The sequence below is a fragment of the Salarias fasciatus genome, chromosome 10 (assembly GCF_902148845.1).
Source record: "Salarias fasciatus chromosome 10, fSalaFa1.1, whole genome shotgun sequence".
Lineage (NCBI taxonomy): Eukaryota > Metazoa > Chordata > Actinopteri > Blenniiformes > Blenniidae > Salarias > Salarias fasciatus.
The window spans coordinates 20195578-20209905 of NC_043754.1; the positions used below are offsets into that span (position 1 = coordinate 20195578).

Consider the following 14328-nt stretch of genomic DNA (forward strand, 5'->3'; position numbering starts at 1 on the left):
CAAGTTTTTTATTGACAACATCCTTTCTGACTCACTGTGTTAACTATATTGCATAATTATAACAGGAATACATATGGGAAGGAATAAATCCTCTGAAAATCCAGATTACAACCTGTGAATAAAGCATTTACCCTTAATAACATGAGAAGTCACCAACCTTGTGTTTTAGTTTTTATTAAGGCAACAACAAAAGAAAGACATACAATAATATTGAAGTGCAAAAGATAAACCTACAAAACAAGAATATAGAACCACTTTCCACAGCTTTAAACTCCCAGAAATGCTACCATGAGAAGTTGCATTTTCAGGAGCTTAAAGCTGTGCAAAGTGGTTCTAGATTATTCACACAAACAAACTAAGCGACCTGTTTTTCCCCCCCAGACACCACCGGCACTTTATTGTGTGGTCAACAGAAACGTTCCCCTGTTGGCCGGGTACTTCGATGGCCACTCAGAGGTCTGGCCGGACTTCTGGCTACACCGCACCACCATCTCCAGTGCTGGGGGAGGCACCTGGACACCCTGGTGTTCTTCTTCTGGCTGGCTGAGGATACGGAGGCGCCTGATCTCCTTTCCTCCTGCAGAAGAGCTGGAAGAGATCTCTGCTGGTTTCCAGCAGTCGGCTGATCTGCCTCTTTTCGGAGGGTCGTGGGAAGCATCGACGGCTGCCACGTCAGGATAAAGCCCCATGCAGAACACGCACAGTGTTATTTTAACCACAAGATGTTCCACTTGGTGCAGTTTCAGGCGGTGTGTGATCACCGAGGAAGATTTCTAGACGTCTTTGCTGGTTACCCTGGCTCGGTCCACGACTCCCGTGTGTTGAGGAACAGCCCCATCTACACCGAGCAGCTGCATCCTCCCGCCGGCTTCATCCTCCTCGGTGATGGGGGGTACCTCCGCCTGTCACGGCCCATCACCACCCTGATGCCGTACAGGCAGCCTGTGAGGAATCCTGTTGAGGCCAGGTTCAACGGGGCCGGTCTGTGGTGGAGAGAGCGTTCTGAGTCATGAAGGCCAGGTGGCGGCCATATTAAGGCACTGGAGGTTCAACCCACCTTTGCTGTGAAGGTCATCGCCTGCTGCGCTGTCCTGCACAACCTCTGCCTTCACCACGGGGACCTGCTGGAGCCGGAGCCAGTCCAGGAGCCAGAGACAGAGGCTGTCCACCAGGAGCAGGACGACCAGGGCCAGCAGAGCGGGGAGTCACTGCAGGCAGCCATGGCAGCGGGGGTCAGGCATCAGGCACTGCTGAACCACGATTACTGACTCTACTGGTGTCATTTTGTTCATGTTTGTTCTAAAATAAATGTTAATATGTACAGCAACAGTTTAATATAATGTAAATAGTTTGTGTAAATAGTTCATTTAATTGTCTATCCTGAAACATAATATATCAATTTTTCTTTAATAATCATCCTTGTTTTTATTTGATTTCTTTATTATTACATTGTTGATTTGGGAACTTTCAACTGTGAACTTAAATAACACACAAAACAAACTCAATTAATTTTGCCCACAATTTTTTCAAGCAGTGAACAGTCTCTCCTCTTCCCCCTTGACCTCTTGCCTGCAATCTCTATACAATCACACAACCACACAGTTTTATGCAATAGCACACGAATTGGCGTTAAAATAGTTATAGTTCCACAATCACATACAACCACGCAATATTCTGTAACAGAACACAAACGTGCACAATAGAAATAGTATAATAACCTTACTCCCAGCCGGCGGCCGAGGCCAATCTCTTCCCACTGAAGAGGCTACTACAGCACCGGAGCCGCACCAGCCGCTCCACGTCCTCGTCTGTCCCTTGAAAGACACAACACGTATATATCACACTCAGATATAAGCCCCTGGGTGTCACTACACCCGACATATTATCAGATGAACTGTTAATCATTAAGTATTTACGTTAGAAAACGCCGAAGATATCGATGCACTGTAGCTAACACAGGCTAAATATTAGCACCGGCGCTAACTTTCAACTTCACTGGGTCAAATATACGTTCAGTGGCCGAAACTTTACATATCTTTAATCTTTACCGTGTTCTAACTTATTCATGCCCAGCAAATTCACAACATTGTAATGAAATACTTACATTTATGTGTCACAGCTCCGGCTCCCTGCTCGCGCTTCTGCTGAGAGGCTGCTCTTACGTCATTTTGCTGGAGATTCGCAATGCACGATGGGTAATATCGAGCCGTCTAGGGAGCATCGATGCTCACTACTTTTCAAGATGCATTGTGGGAAATTTCTAGTGCCCTACTTTTTTGCTATCTGGACATTCAGACACCCCTAAAAATGGCGTCTTCACTATGTAGTGCCCTATGTAGGGAATAGGGTGCACATTCGGACACAGCCGATGAGTGTCCTCAATCACTGTCTACCAATCACTCCCAGCATGCACTGCGAGAGAGAGAGAGGCCGACAGAGAGCGAGAGAAGAGTTTGTTCATATGGAGGAAGATCAGGGAGTTCAGGAAAAATAAGCAGGTTTTTAACCAAGGAGAAGGGGTTTTGATGTGATTGATTCCCTGGGAGGGCTTCACTCTGCAATCTAAAAAATTAAATAATCTAGAAATTATATTGATTTAAAAAATTAAAACCAAACTAAAGCAAAACAATGAATGTTTTTAAAAGGGGGAATTCATTTAGTAAAAAAAAAATCCTGATTATATTAACATTTGGTCACAAGACAAACTGTCTTGGCAGAGTTTTCCCATTGTTCATCTGAGAAAAGGCTTTCAACGCAGCATTGTATCAGACGAATCAAATAAGATGGCTGCTACTGACAACACAGCAAAGCGTCCATTGGTTAAAAGAAATAATACTCTGAGCAGTTTATCTAGAAACGTTAATCAGTGTAGCAGTATTTGTACTTCACTACTAAATTTTCAGAACTCTTTCCACCTCTGGAAGTTTGTCAAAATAAATTTCTATTTTTCTGTCTTCAGTCGTTGAGCAGTGGCCAGAAGATCCACCTGTCAACCGTTTCCTGGATAATGCTGCAATGCATGTGATTCAGGCCTGTATGAGAAAACTGATTTCCCCAAGACTGCCAGCTGCGTGCAGGGTCAGAGTTCAGGGTCAGAGGTCACTGCTTGAGCCACTGACAGGTTTGAGGAAAACCCTGAGGGAGGAAAACCCTGAGGATGATTATTCAGGGTTAAAGAAATCAGACAACCTGTATTTGCAAGGCAATGTATTTTTTTTTTTAAATGTTAACCTGCATGGTATCTGTTTTAAAATGACATGAAAGAGCTCAGGAATTTTCAGCTTATTTTAAACCCTCCAAAGTAAACTGAAAAATAAAAAAACAAAAACAGCTCTTTCAGTGGTTCCTCCTCATCAGCTGGTTTGTGTGTGCTTCCTCTACAACCCTGAATAAATCCTTCTTGAGCAGCGTCAACACCTGGACTCGTCATCTTTGGTTCTTTCCACCAAAAATTCCACAACAACAAACAGCAATTTTTATTCTTTTTTTTTTTTTTTTTTTTTTTTTGACAAGTGGGGCTCAGACTGCAGCGTCATTTCCAAACTGAGAGCTGATTGGCTGCTGCCGATGTAGGCGGGTCCTGATCTCAGCCAGTAATACGGTCCTGATTAGTGATTGGCAGATAGAGGGAGACGCTAAAGCTAGGGCTAACAATCGGAAGTCAAAATGGATGAAGGTCGTTATTTAAAAAAAGAACCGCCGTGCGCCTTTCTTTAAAGTGAGTCCGCAGCTTTGGTGAGTGAAAGCATATTTAGATATGCGCATGCACACACACACACACACACACACACTAATAGACTGCATATAAGAACTTTTACAATTGGTATAAATCTATGCACGTGCTACCCAGCACGGAGCATGCGCAGAACAGCTGGGTGTCTCCATGACAACGAGACTGTTGACATCATCAGAAGATGAGAGCTTCCTGAGGTTCTCTGATCGAAGGGTTCATTCTGTCCGTCTAGCGATCGAGCGAGTCGAGCAGCGTAGTTTTTGGTGATTTCTCATGTCTTTTCAAGACTTTCCTCCAACTATTATGGAGAAAACATTTCTCCGGAACCTGAGTTCCACCCAGGCTGACCAGGCCTACAGGCCACGGGTAAGACAAGAGCATTCAGTTCGTACAAACACAAGTTTGAACTGCGTTATCGAGTCTGTGAAGAAACTAGACAAGCACTCTTTTTCTGAGTGTCACATTTCTTCCAGACTACAGAATGCATATTTATCTCTCTGTTTTCCCTCTGCAGAAAAGTTTGGATGAGGACATCCAATTTCGTCCACAGGGACAGGGTTTATGGGCACAGGGATGCCGTGGATGGACTCCAGCGGGCAACTCTGGTAAGCTCTCCTCGATGTCTCTCTTTTTTTTTGTGATCAAATATTTTATTTTATTAGAAAAAACTGCATATAATTACATGGTCACAAAATGCCCGAGGCACAGAACACGCCAATGAACATAACACAAATATGAACAAACAACGAGTGAGAAGGAAAAACAGGCAAACAAACATGGATACAGGATATAGGGAGGGGATAGACATAAAACACAGGACAAACAAACACAAGGACAGACAACTAGTTGACACATCCGGTGAGGTACAGGTATGAATGATGAAGAAAATCTTTGAGTCAGGGTAGAGGAGAGTTAGAGCAAAAGCAATATTCGTTTCAAGAATTGAGCGATCCCAAGCCAAGAGTCCAAAGATTTCCTCTTCGAGGCTCCATTAATACGAGCTGTAGAGAGTTCCATGTATACGACGTGCAGACAGGAAAGAGTCCAGGTGGGGTTAGAGAGGTCATGGGGAGATTTCCAGCGAGTTGCCACCATTTTCTTCTTGATTTCTCACTTTTATTGAATCAGAAGATGAAAATTAGCTTCTAGCTATATCTGCTCTGTGCAATACATTTATTGTGTAATGTCCTTGTCAAATAAATAAATACATAAATGAATAGAACACATGCTTTAATTCGGGGTGTCAGTTTCAATCGCATTAATTGAAATTAATTAGTTTCTGTCTTTTTTTGAGATGTGCTGCTGCATCTGAATGGTGATAATGAGGCTTTTCCTTGATTGATCTCTTGCAGAATCAAGAGTTTCCCAGGCCGCCGTCCCCAAACCAGACCCACTGGATGATACCATCCACCTGCGGCCACAGGGTATGGGGCTCTGGGCTCAGGGATGTCGTGGGTGGTCTCTCGCTGGCAACTCTGGTAAGGTCTCCTCCTGAGCTAAGGAAACTCATCATGGAAGAAAAGCTTTTTTTTTTTTTCTCTCAGATTGTATGTAAAACGTATTTCTTCCTTGATTTCTCTCTTTTGTTGAATCAGAACACGTGCAGAGACGACGGGAGACCAGAGCGACATCAGCGATGGAGCGACACAGGGTGGAGCCAGGTGAGCTGACGGTGTTCCTACCAAACCTGCATGACGCAAACACACGTTTTAAATTGATTGTTTCCTCAGAATCAGAGCAGATCAGAGCAGCTTGATTTGCTGATTGTTATTTTAAACAGTGTGTAAAAACCCTCAAACTCAGTACTGCTACTCTACATTTTCTGTTGACAGGGAAAGTGGTTCACCCGGTGGAGCTTGTGGAACTGGTGGAGCCCGCAGAACCAGCGGTGCCTCAGGAGCTGGTGGAGCCGGTTGAACCGGCAGAGTCCGTCGAACTGACTCTGGCTGGCGACTCTGGTAAAGTCTCCTCCTCGATTTCTCTCTTTTGTTGAATCACAACACATTCTTTAATTAGGGCTGTCACAGGGCTGGACGATATGGCCAAAAATTTTATCATGATGTAGGTCTTAATTTCGGTCGATATGATATAATTCCGATATCGATATAAATAATACAAAAGCCTCAGAAAAACTGTTAAGAATCATGCACATAATGTACGAGCTGTAAAACTAGAAATTATTTATCCAGGCAGCTCCTCCAGTATAAAATAGAAAAAAAAAAAAAAAAATGACAGTAAATTAAATGTTTACCTTTTATTTCAGAAATATGAAATCACTGTCAAATAAACGTAAGGTTAACCTTTTTCAATATAAATAGTTTTAACTTTACACTTAAAATACAGTTATGTTATTGTCATCGATTCAAACAAAGGTGCTTCAACCAGGAAGAAAAATAAAAGTGCTCAGAATTACTGCAATAAACAGAAAAACGAGTGAGCAACAACAAACATAAATATTACTGGGACAGGGAATTGAACTAACTGCCATACACTCACCTTTTCAATATTAATAACTTTAAATTTTATACTACAACATAGTTTTATTATAGATTTAAAGAAAGGTTCTTGAACCAGGAAGAAAAATAAAAGTTCTCAGAAGTACAGAATTATTTAAGGTTGTAGTGATTATGGTGACACTGCAGTGAATCCCTCTACTGTTTGTTTTTTTTCTTTTTTTTGTGGAATTTGTCTTCACTGTTACAGCGTCTTGTAAATTGTAGACAGTCCCTTAATCCAGCAGCACTACCGCCTACTCATAGAAATCAATCCTTGAGAGACAGATACTTTTAATAAAAATGAGCTTGTAGCATGTAGTTCACCTGACAATGGTGGGAAGGAGGCACCATTTGTATGTTACTGACGTTTGGTTAAAGAGTTATTGAGACTGAAAGACTTAACTGTCAATATTGTGCCAACTTTAGCGGACTGTTCAGTGAATGACCTAATTCGTGGCCACAAACGAGCTTGTGAAAGCTTTTTCAGTCGCGTTTACATCACGAGTTCCCATTTTGGAGCTCAAACTTACCGCGGTGGAGCTTAGCTTGTAGCATGAGCTGAGGACGGCCATCTTTGGTGTGCATGCTGAGCGCGTGATCACTCTCTTGTGGCGCTTTCTGTTCGGCTTGAATAGCAATTAATGATTGTGAAATGCATACTGGACTGCACTATGTCGAAATATCGGAAATGTGTGTGAAACTCATATCACCGTTGTTGAATAAAAATATACCGCGCTATATTTTGTGATGGAAAAATTGTCCAGCCCTCGGCTGTCAGTTTTTGTCGCATGAATTGAAATTAATTAGACTCTGTCTTTTTTTGAGATGTGCTGCTGCATCTGAATGGTGATAATGAGGCTTTTCCTTGATTGATCTCTTGCAGAATCAAGAGTTTCCCAGGCCGCCGTCCCCAAACCAGACCCTCTGGATGATACCATCCACCTGCGGCCACAGGGCCTGGTGCTCTGGGCTCAGGGATGTCGTGGGTGGTCTCTCGCTGGCAACTCTGGTAAGGTCTCCTCCTGAGCTAAGGAAACTCATCATGGAAGAAAAGCTTTTTTTTTTTTTTCTCTCAGATTGTATGTAAAACATATTTCTTCCTTGATTTCTCTCTTTTGTTGAATCAGAACACGTGCAGAGACGACGGGAGACCAGAGCGACATCAGCGATGGAGCAACACAGGGTGGAGCCAGGTGAGCTGACGGTGTTCCTACCAAACCTGCATGACGCAAACACACGTTTTAAATTGATTGTTTCCTCAGAATCAGAGCAGATCAGAGCAGCTTGATTTGCTGATTGTTATTTTAAACAGTGTATAAAACCCCCCAAACTCACGACTGTGACTCTACATTTTCTGTTGACAGGGAAAGTGGCTCAGCTGGTGGAGCCAGAGGAGCCGGTGGAGCCTGCAGCACCAGTGGTGCCTCAGGAGCTGGTGGAGGCCGTTGAACCGGCAGAGTCCGTCGAACCGACTCTGGCTGGCGACTCTGGTAAAGTCTCCTCCTCGATTTCTCTCTTTTGTTGAATCAAAACACATGGTTTAATACTGGCTGTCAGTTTTCGTCGCATTAATTGAAATTAATTACACTCTGTCTTTTTTTGAGATGTGCTGCTGCATCTGAATGGTGATAATGAGGCTTTTCCTTGATTGATCTCTTGCAGAATCAAGAGTTTCCCAGGCCGCCGTCCCCAAACCAGACCCTCTGGATGATACCATCCACCTGCGGCCACAGGGCCTGGTGCTCTGGGCTCAGGGATGTCGTGGGTGGTCTCTCGCTGGCAACTCTGGTAAGGTCTCCTCCTGAGCTAAGGAAACTCATCATGGAAGAAAAGCTTTTTTTTTTTCTCTCAGATTGTATGTAAAACGTATTTCTTCCTTGATTTCTCTCTTTTGTTGAATCAGAACACGTGCAGAGACGACGGGAGACCAGAGCGACATCAGCGATGGAGCGACACAGGGTGGAGCCAGGTGAGCTGACGGTGTTCCTACCAAACCTGCATGACGCAAACACACGTTTTAAATTGATTGTTTCCTCAGAATCAGAGCAGATCAGAGCAGCTTGATTTGCTGATTGTTATTTTAAACAGTGTATAAAACCCCCCAAACTCACGACTGTGACTCTACATTTTCTGCTGACAGGGAAAGTGGCTCAGCTGGTGGAGCCAGAGGAGCCGGTGGAGCCTGCAGCACCAGTGGTGCCTCTGGAGCTGGTGGAGGCCGTTGAACCGGCAGAGTCCGTCGAACCGACTCTGGCTGGCGACTCTGGTAAAGTCTCCTCCTCGATTTCTCTCTTTTGTTGAATCAGAACACATGGTTTAATACTGGCTGTCAGTTTTCGTCGCATTAATTGAAATTAATGAGACCCTGTCTTTTTTTGAGATGTGCTGCTGCATCTGAATGGTGATAATGAGGCTTTTCCTTGATTGATCTCTTGCAGAATCAAGAGTTTCCCAGGCCGCCGTCCCCAAACCAGACCCTCTGGATGATACCATCCACCTGCGGCCACAGGGCCTGGGGCTCTGGGCTCAGGGATGCCGTGGGTGGTCTCTCGCTGGCGACTCTGGTAAGGTCTCCTCCTGAGCTAAGGAAACTCATCATGGAAGAAAAATCTTTTTTTTTTTCTGTCTCAGATTGTATGTAAAACGTATTTCTTCCTTGATTTCTTTCTTTTGTTGAAGCAGAACACGTGCAGAGACGAAAAGAGGCCAGAGCGAAAGCAGCAATGGAGCAACACAGGGTAAAGCCAGGTGAGCTGACGGTGTTCGATACCAAACCTGCATGACACAAACACACGTTTCAATTTGATTGTTTACTCAAAATCAGAGCAGATCAGAGCAGCTTGACTTGCTGATTGTTATTTTAAACAGTGTGTAAAAACCCTCAAACTCAGTACTGCTACTCTACATTTTCTGTTGACAGGGAAAGTGGTTCACCCGGTGGAGCTTGTGGAACTGGTGGAGCCTGTCAAACCAGTGGAACCAGTACAGCCATTGGTAACACCACCACAGGTGGAGCCTGCAGAACCAGTGGTGCCACTGGAACCGGTAGAGCCGGTGGAGACAGTAGAGCCGGTTCAGCCGGTAGAGACAGAAGAGCCAATGGAGACAGAAGAGCCGGTTCAGCCGGTAGAGCCGGTTCAGCCGGTAGAGACAGAAGAGCCGGTGGAGACAGAAGAGCCGGTAGAGACAGTAGAGCCGGTTCAGCCGGTAGAGCCGGTTCAGCCGGTAGAGACAGAAGAGCCGGTGGAGACAGAAGAGCCGGTAGAGACAGTAGAGCCGGTTCAGCCGGTAGAGACAGAAGAGCCGGTTCAGCCGGTAGAGACAGAAGAGCCAATGGAGACAGAAGAGCCGGTTCAGCCGGTAGAGCCGGTTCAGCCGGTAGAGCTGGTTCAGCCGGTAGAGACAGAAGAGCCGGTGGAGACAGAAGAGCCGGTAGAGACAGTAGAGCCGGTTCAGCCGGTAGAGCCGGTTCAGCCGGTAGAGCCGGTTCAGCCGGTAGAGCCGGTTCAGCCGGTAGAGACAGAAGAGCCGGTAGAGACAGAAGAGCCGGTGGAGACAGAAGAGCCGGTAGAGACAGTAGAGCCGGTTCAGCCGGTAGAGACAGAAGAGCCAATGGAGACAGAAGAGCCGGTTCAGCCGGTAGAGCCGGTTCAGCCGGTAGAGCCGGTTCAGCCGGTAGAGACAGAAGAGCCGGTGGAGACAGAAGAGCCGGTAGAGACAGTAGAGCCGGTTCAGCCGGTAGAGCCGGTTCAGCCGGTAGAGACAGAAGAGCCGGTGGAGACAGAAGAGCCGGTAGAGACAGTAGAGCCGGTTCAGCCGGTAGAGCCGGTTCAGCCGGTAGAGCCGGTTCAGCCGGTAGAGACAGAAGAGCCGGTGGAGACAGAAGAGCCGGTAGAGACAGAAGAGCCGGTGGAGACAGAAGAGCCGGTAGAGACAGAAGAGCCGGTGGAGACAGAAGAGCCGGTAGAGACAGAAGAGCCGGTTCAGCCGGTAGAGCCGGTTCAGCCGGTAGAGACAGAAGAGCCGGTGGAGACAGAAGAGCCGGTAGAGACAGAAGAGCCGGTGGAGACAGAAGAGCCGGTAGAGACAGAAGAGCCGGTGGAGACAGAAGAGCCGGTAGAGACAGAAGAGCCGGTTCAGCCGGTAGAGCCGGTTCAGCCGGTAGAGACAGAAGAGCCGGTAGAGACAGAAGAGCCGGTGGAGACAGAAGAGACAGTAGAGCCGGTTCAGCCGGTAGAGCCGGTTCAGCCGGTAGAGACAGAAGAGCCGGTGGAGACAGAAGAGCCGGTAGAGACAGATAAGCCGGTAGAGACAGAAAAGCCGGTGGAGACAGAAGAGCCGGTGGAGCCGGTGGAGACAGAAGAGCCGGAGGAGACAGAAGAGCCAGTGGAGACAGAAGAGCCGATGGAGACAGAAAAGCCGGTAGAGACAGATGAGCCGGTAGAGACAGTAGAGCCGGTTCAGCCGGTAGAGCCGGTAGAGACAGAAGAGCCGTTTCAGCCGGTAGAGCCGGTTCAGCCGGTAGAGACAGAAGAGCCGGTAGAGACAGAAGAGCCGGTGGAGACAGAAGAGCCGGTGGAGCCGGTGGAGACAGTAGAGCCGGTAGAGACAGAAAAGCCGGTAGAGACAGAAAAGCCGGTGGAGACAGAAGAGCCGGTTCAGCCGGTGGAGGCATTAGAGACTGTGGAGCCGGTGGAGTCGGTTAAAAAGTCGAGCCGGTGGACCTGGTGGAGGAAACTGTTCAGGTGTTGCAGCGGGAAGAGCCGGAAGAGCTGATTTCTATCCACTTCGCTCAGCTGGACAGAAATTTGGAAATGTAAACAATGGAAAGGAAAGTGGGGACGGAGAAAAAGAAGACAGAGGGAAAGAAGAAGAAATTCAGAACAAATTTAGGGTAGAAAAGAAAAAAAGAGGGCTACATTCCAGGCATATTTAGGTTAAACCAAACCAAAAAAAAAGACGATTTCTAGGCACAATTCAATTAAACCCCCCAAAAAATTAGAAGAAAAAAAGGCACAAATAGGTTAAAAAAAGTGTCTTTTATTATGGAACAGCGACGCTGGAAAAGAAGAAGAATGGAGTTTATGTCACAATGTGTGTGTGTGTGTCTGTGTGTATGTGTGCATTGAGGAAAAAGAATAAAAAAAAGAACATTATAAATTGACCAAGACTGCAGGATATTTTGTCCAGGGTTGTTGCTCATATTCTATGTATACAGTAGAGTTGTACAGTCTGACAGACAAAACCAAAAGCTTCCTGCACCCGTTCATTAATTACAGTGAGAATGTGTGTGTCGCTCCAGTCCATCAGAGCAAATATCGGATGTCTAGCTGCTGATAGACAAGCAACAAAGAAAAGTTGTTCCACATCAAAAATAACAACAGAATTATTGCTAAATGTAGTTTATTGTCTCTGACAGAAAAAGATCAGATGTTGTTTGGATCAGAAACACTCGTCTCCAGTTTGCTGGTCGCTCCACCATGTTTCCATAACAAACCCTGAAAGCCTGAACAGCTGAACTGCTGGAGGAACGAGTTTTGTCCTTTAAGAGACTTCTGCTTTTAATCTGTGCGAGTACAGAGCAAACCCATTCATTCAAAACCTCCTGCGTGATCAAGGAGCTTAAATCACTTCAGTTTATTGAAAGGCAAGAAGCACAATCTGTATTGTGACATTTGGCAAATTCAGTTAACTTTTCATTCGTGTATTTTTCAAGAGTCCACAAGCCAATTCACAGATACGCATGAATTATTGATTTCACGTTTAATGATAGGATGATCAACATTCTGAAACAGGTATCAACTGAAATGACTGGATCAGACTGTAACTGGGTTTTTATTTCAAGGTAGAAAAAAAACACAAATGCAGAGATTTAAATTTAAGACATGAACTCTGGTGGATTAACTTTAACTTTTCTAATTCTCACACATTTTTGTGTCAGGGGTGCAGGGTGGAAGGACCCAGGCCCAGGCAGCAGGCACGGTTGGAAAGGGTCTTTTATTCCAAAAATTCAGGAGGTCAGGAAATCAGGAAAAGGCAAACAGAGCTGAGGTGCAGGCAGGGACACGGACGCAGGAAGACAGACGCACAAGGAGCCGACAAGACGCACCAGGAGAGCAGGACTTAAATAGGGGGGCAGGACAGGTGGAGCACATTAGGGAGATAACGAGACAGACCAGACGGGAGAACAAGAGGAGCAGGCAAGTGACCAGGCAGGAGAACATGAGGGCAGACCAACACAAAACAGGACCCGAGCGCCCCCACATGGGTGCAGGGGCACAGGGCGTGACATTTTGTGGTAAAGGTGTGTACATTTTTGTGGTTTTTGCAATGATTAAAGTTGCTGAACACATTAAATACATTCCCTTTCACATCTATGTCTTCTTCTTCAGAGAAACGTCCAACGGGATGCTATTCTGTGAACTCCACTGACGCTGTTTTGTAGTTTTAGATCACTTCATCTTACATATCCCTTTCAACTACAAATCACATTTCACTGGTCAAGCTGCTACGAATTTCTCCTGTATTTTACGTTTTCTCTTCAGTCTCTTTGTTACCTAAAAACATTTCATTGCCTTCCTGATAAACAGTTTACTCCTTCTTGTAGTCCTCCAGTTTCAGCTTCTCCGTGTTGTTGCTGATGATCGCCGGGTCGTTGCTCGCCTGCACTTTGTCGACGAACTTGAAGTCGGCCACGTAGCAGCCGCTGGGCGTGCTGAACAGCACCGGCTTGAACTCATAGCCTCACAGGATCTCCTGCGGGATGTAGGAGGTGCAGCTCTGACACGTGGCCGCCGTGGACTCCATGGTGGCGTTGAGGGTGACGAGCAGCTCGAAGTCGCGGGTGAGCAGGTTCTCCGCCGTCAGGCCGGACAGGGGTCTGCGCTCGTCCAGGACGTGGTAGAAGGTGAGAGGCAGGATGAGGAACGGGCTCTCGCCGCTGCAGTCCATGTGGAAGTCCACCGAGCTCTCCTCCTCCGTCACGTTGGACTGGAACAGCTTCCCTGTCAGCTGGCACTGGATGAGCAGGCTCTAACTCATGTTGGCCACCCTCAGCATCAGGCACAGCGGGCCCCGGCGCCAGCACACCACCGCCGACTGGCTGAACTTGATGGTCTCCGCCCGCTTCTTGGGCCACGCCAGCTTGGCCAGGAAGGCGCCGGTGACGAAGATCTCGGCCAGGCCGGTGATGACGAGCTGGGCCACCAGGGTGAAGATGGCCAGCGGGCACTCCTCGGAGATGCAGCGGAAGCCGTAGCCGATGGCGGTCTGAGACTCCAGCGAGAAGAGGAAGGCCCCCGTCAGCGTCTCCACGTTCAGAACGCAGGGCGTGTGGTTGGAGCTCAGGCCCGGCTCGAAGTCGCGGTTCCCCATGCCGATGAAGTAGAAGATGACCCAGAAGATGAATCAGGTCATGATGAAGGTGGAGGCGAACAGGGTGAGCTTGTAGCGCCACTTCATGTCCACCACTGTGGTCCAGATGTCGTGCAGGTACAGCTTCACCATGCCCTCCACGTTGTCGATGCGCACGTTGTTTTGGCCGTCCTTGTTGACGATCCTCCTCAGGACCGCCGACTTCCCGCTGGGCATGCTGCTCCCAGTCAGAGGAAGATGAATGAACGGAGGTTTGGCTTCAGCTTCAGCCGCAGACGAGCTGACGGAGCAAGAAGAGGAGGAGGAGCGTTGGACCTTCGTTTGAATGATGCACACAACCTTAAAATCTGACCAGGAATAGGTTTAGAATTCCTCACAAAGCTGTTAATTTTAATATGAAAGGCACGTCTCAGTTGCAAGTTTATAATAAAAAAAACATTGCTTCAATAAAATGCATTCAAGTAAATGTGAAGGTCGCCATTTGGACAGTCTTTCCTTCTTCTAAACTGATCTCATGAGCTGGATATTACAGAGACGATCTAATCGAGGGTCTTCGGGAGGAGGTTCCTCCACCCTCAAACAGCTTGACCAACTCCACACCTGCTCTGTCTCGTGCCAAATAATCCATCCAGTGTTTTTCAGATACTTTAATATTAGTGTTTATTATAACACTGAAGCGTATTTTCTCCATTTGGTTCGTTTCCATTACACTCACAGGGAATTCTG

General features: G+C 46.6%; 1 long non-coding RNA gene and 1 pseudogene across 1 annotated transcript; both read right to left on the reverse strand.

Annotated features, from left to right (window-relative positions):
• Positions 1–293: 293 nt before the first annotated feature.
• On the reverse strand, positions 294–2245 carry LOC115395520 (uncharacterized). The gene is made up of 4 exons (XR_003932286.1): positions 2105–2245; positions 1724–1814; positions 1058–1208; positions 294–983 (listed from the first exon to the last, which is right to left on the reverse strand). It is a non-coding gene; the product is annotated as an uncharacterized LOC115395520 (long non-coding RNA).
• A 10574-nt stretch (positions 2246–12819) lies between these two features.
• Positions 12820–13818, reverse strand: LOC115395855 (ATP-sensitive inward rectifier potassium channel 15-like; annotated as a pseudogene).
• Positions 13819–14328: the final 510 nt, after the last annotated feature.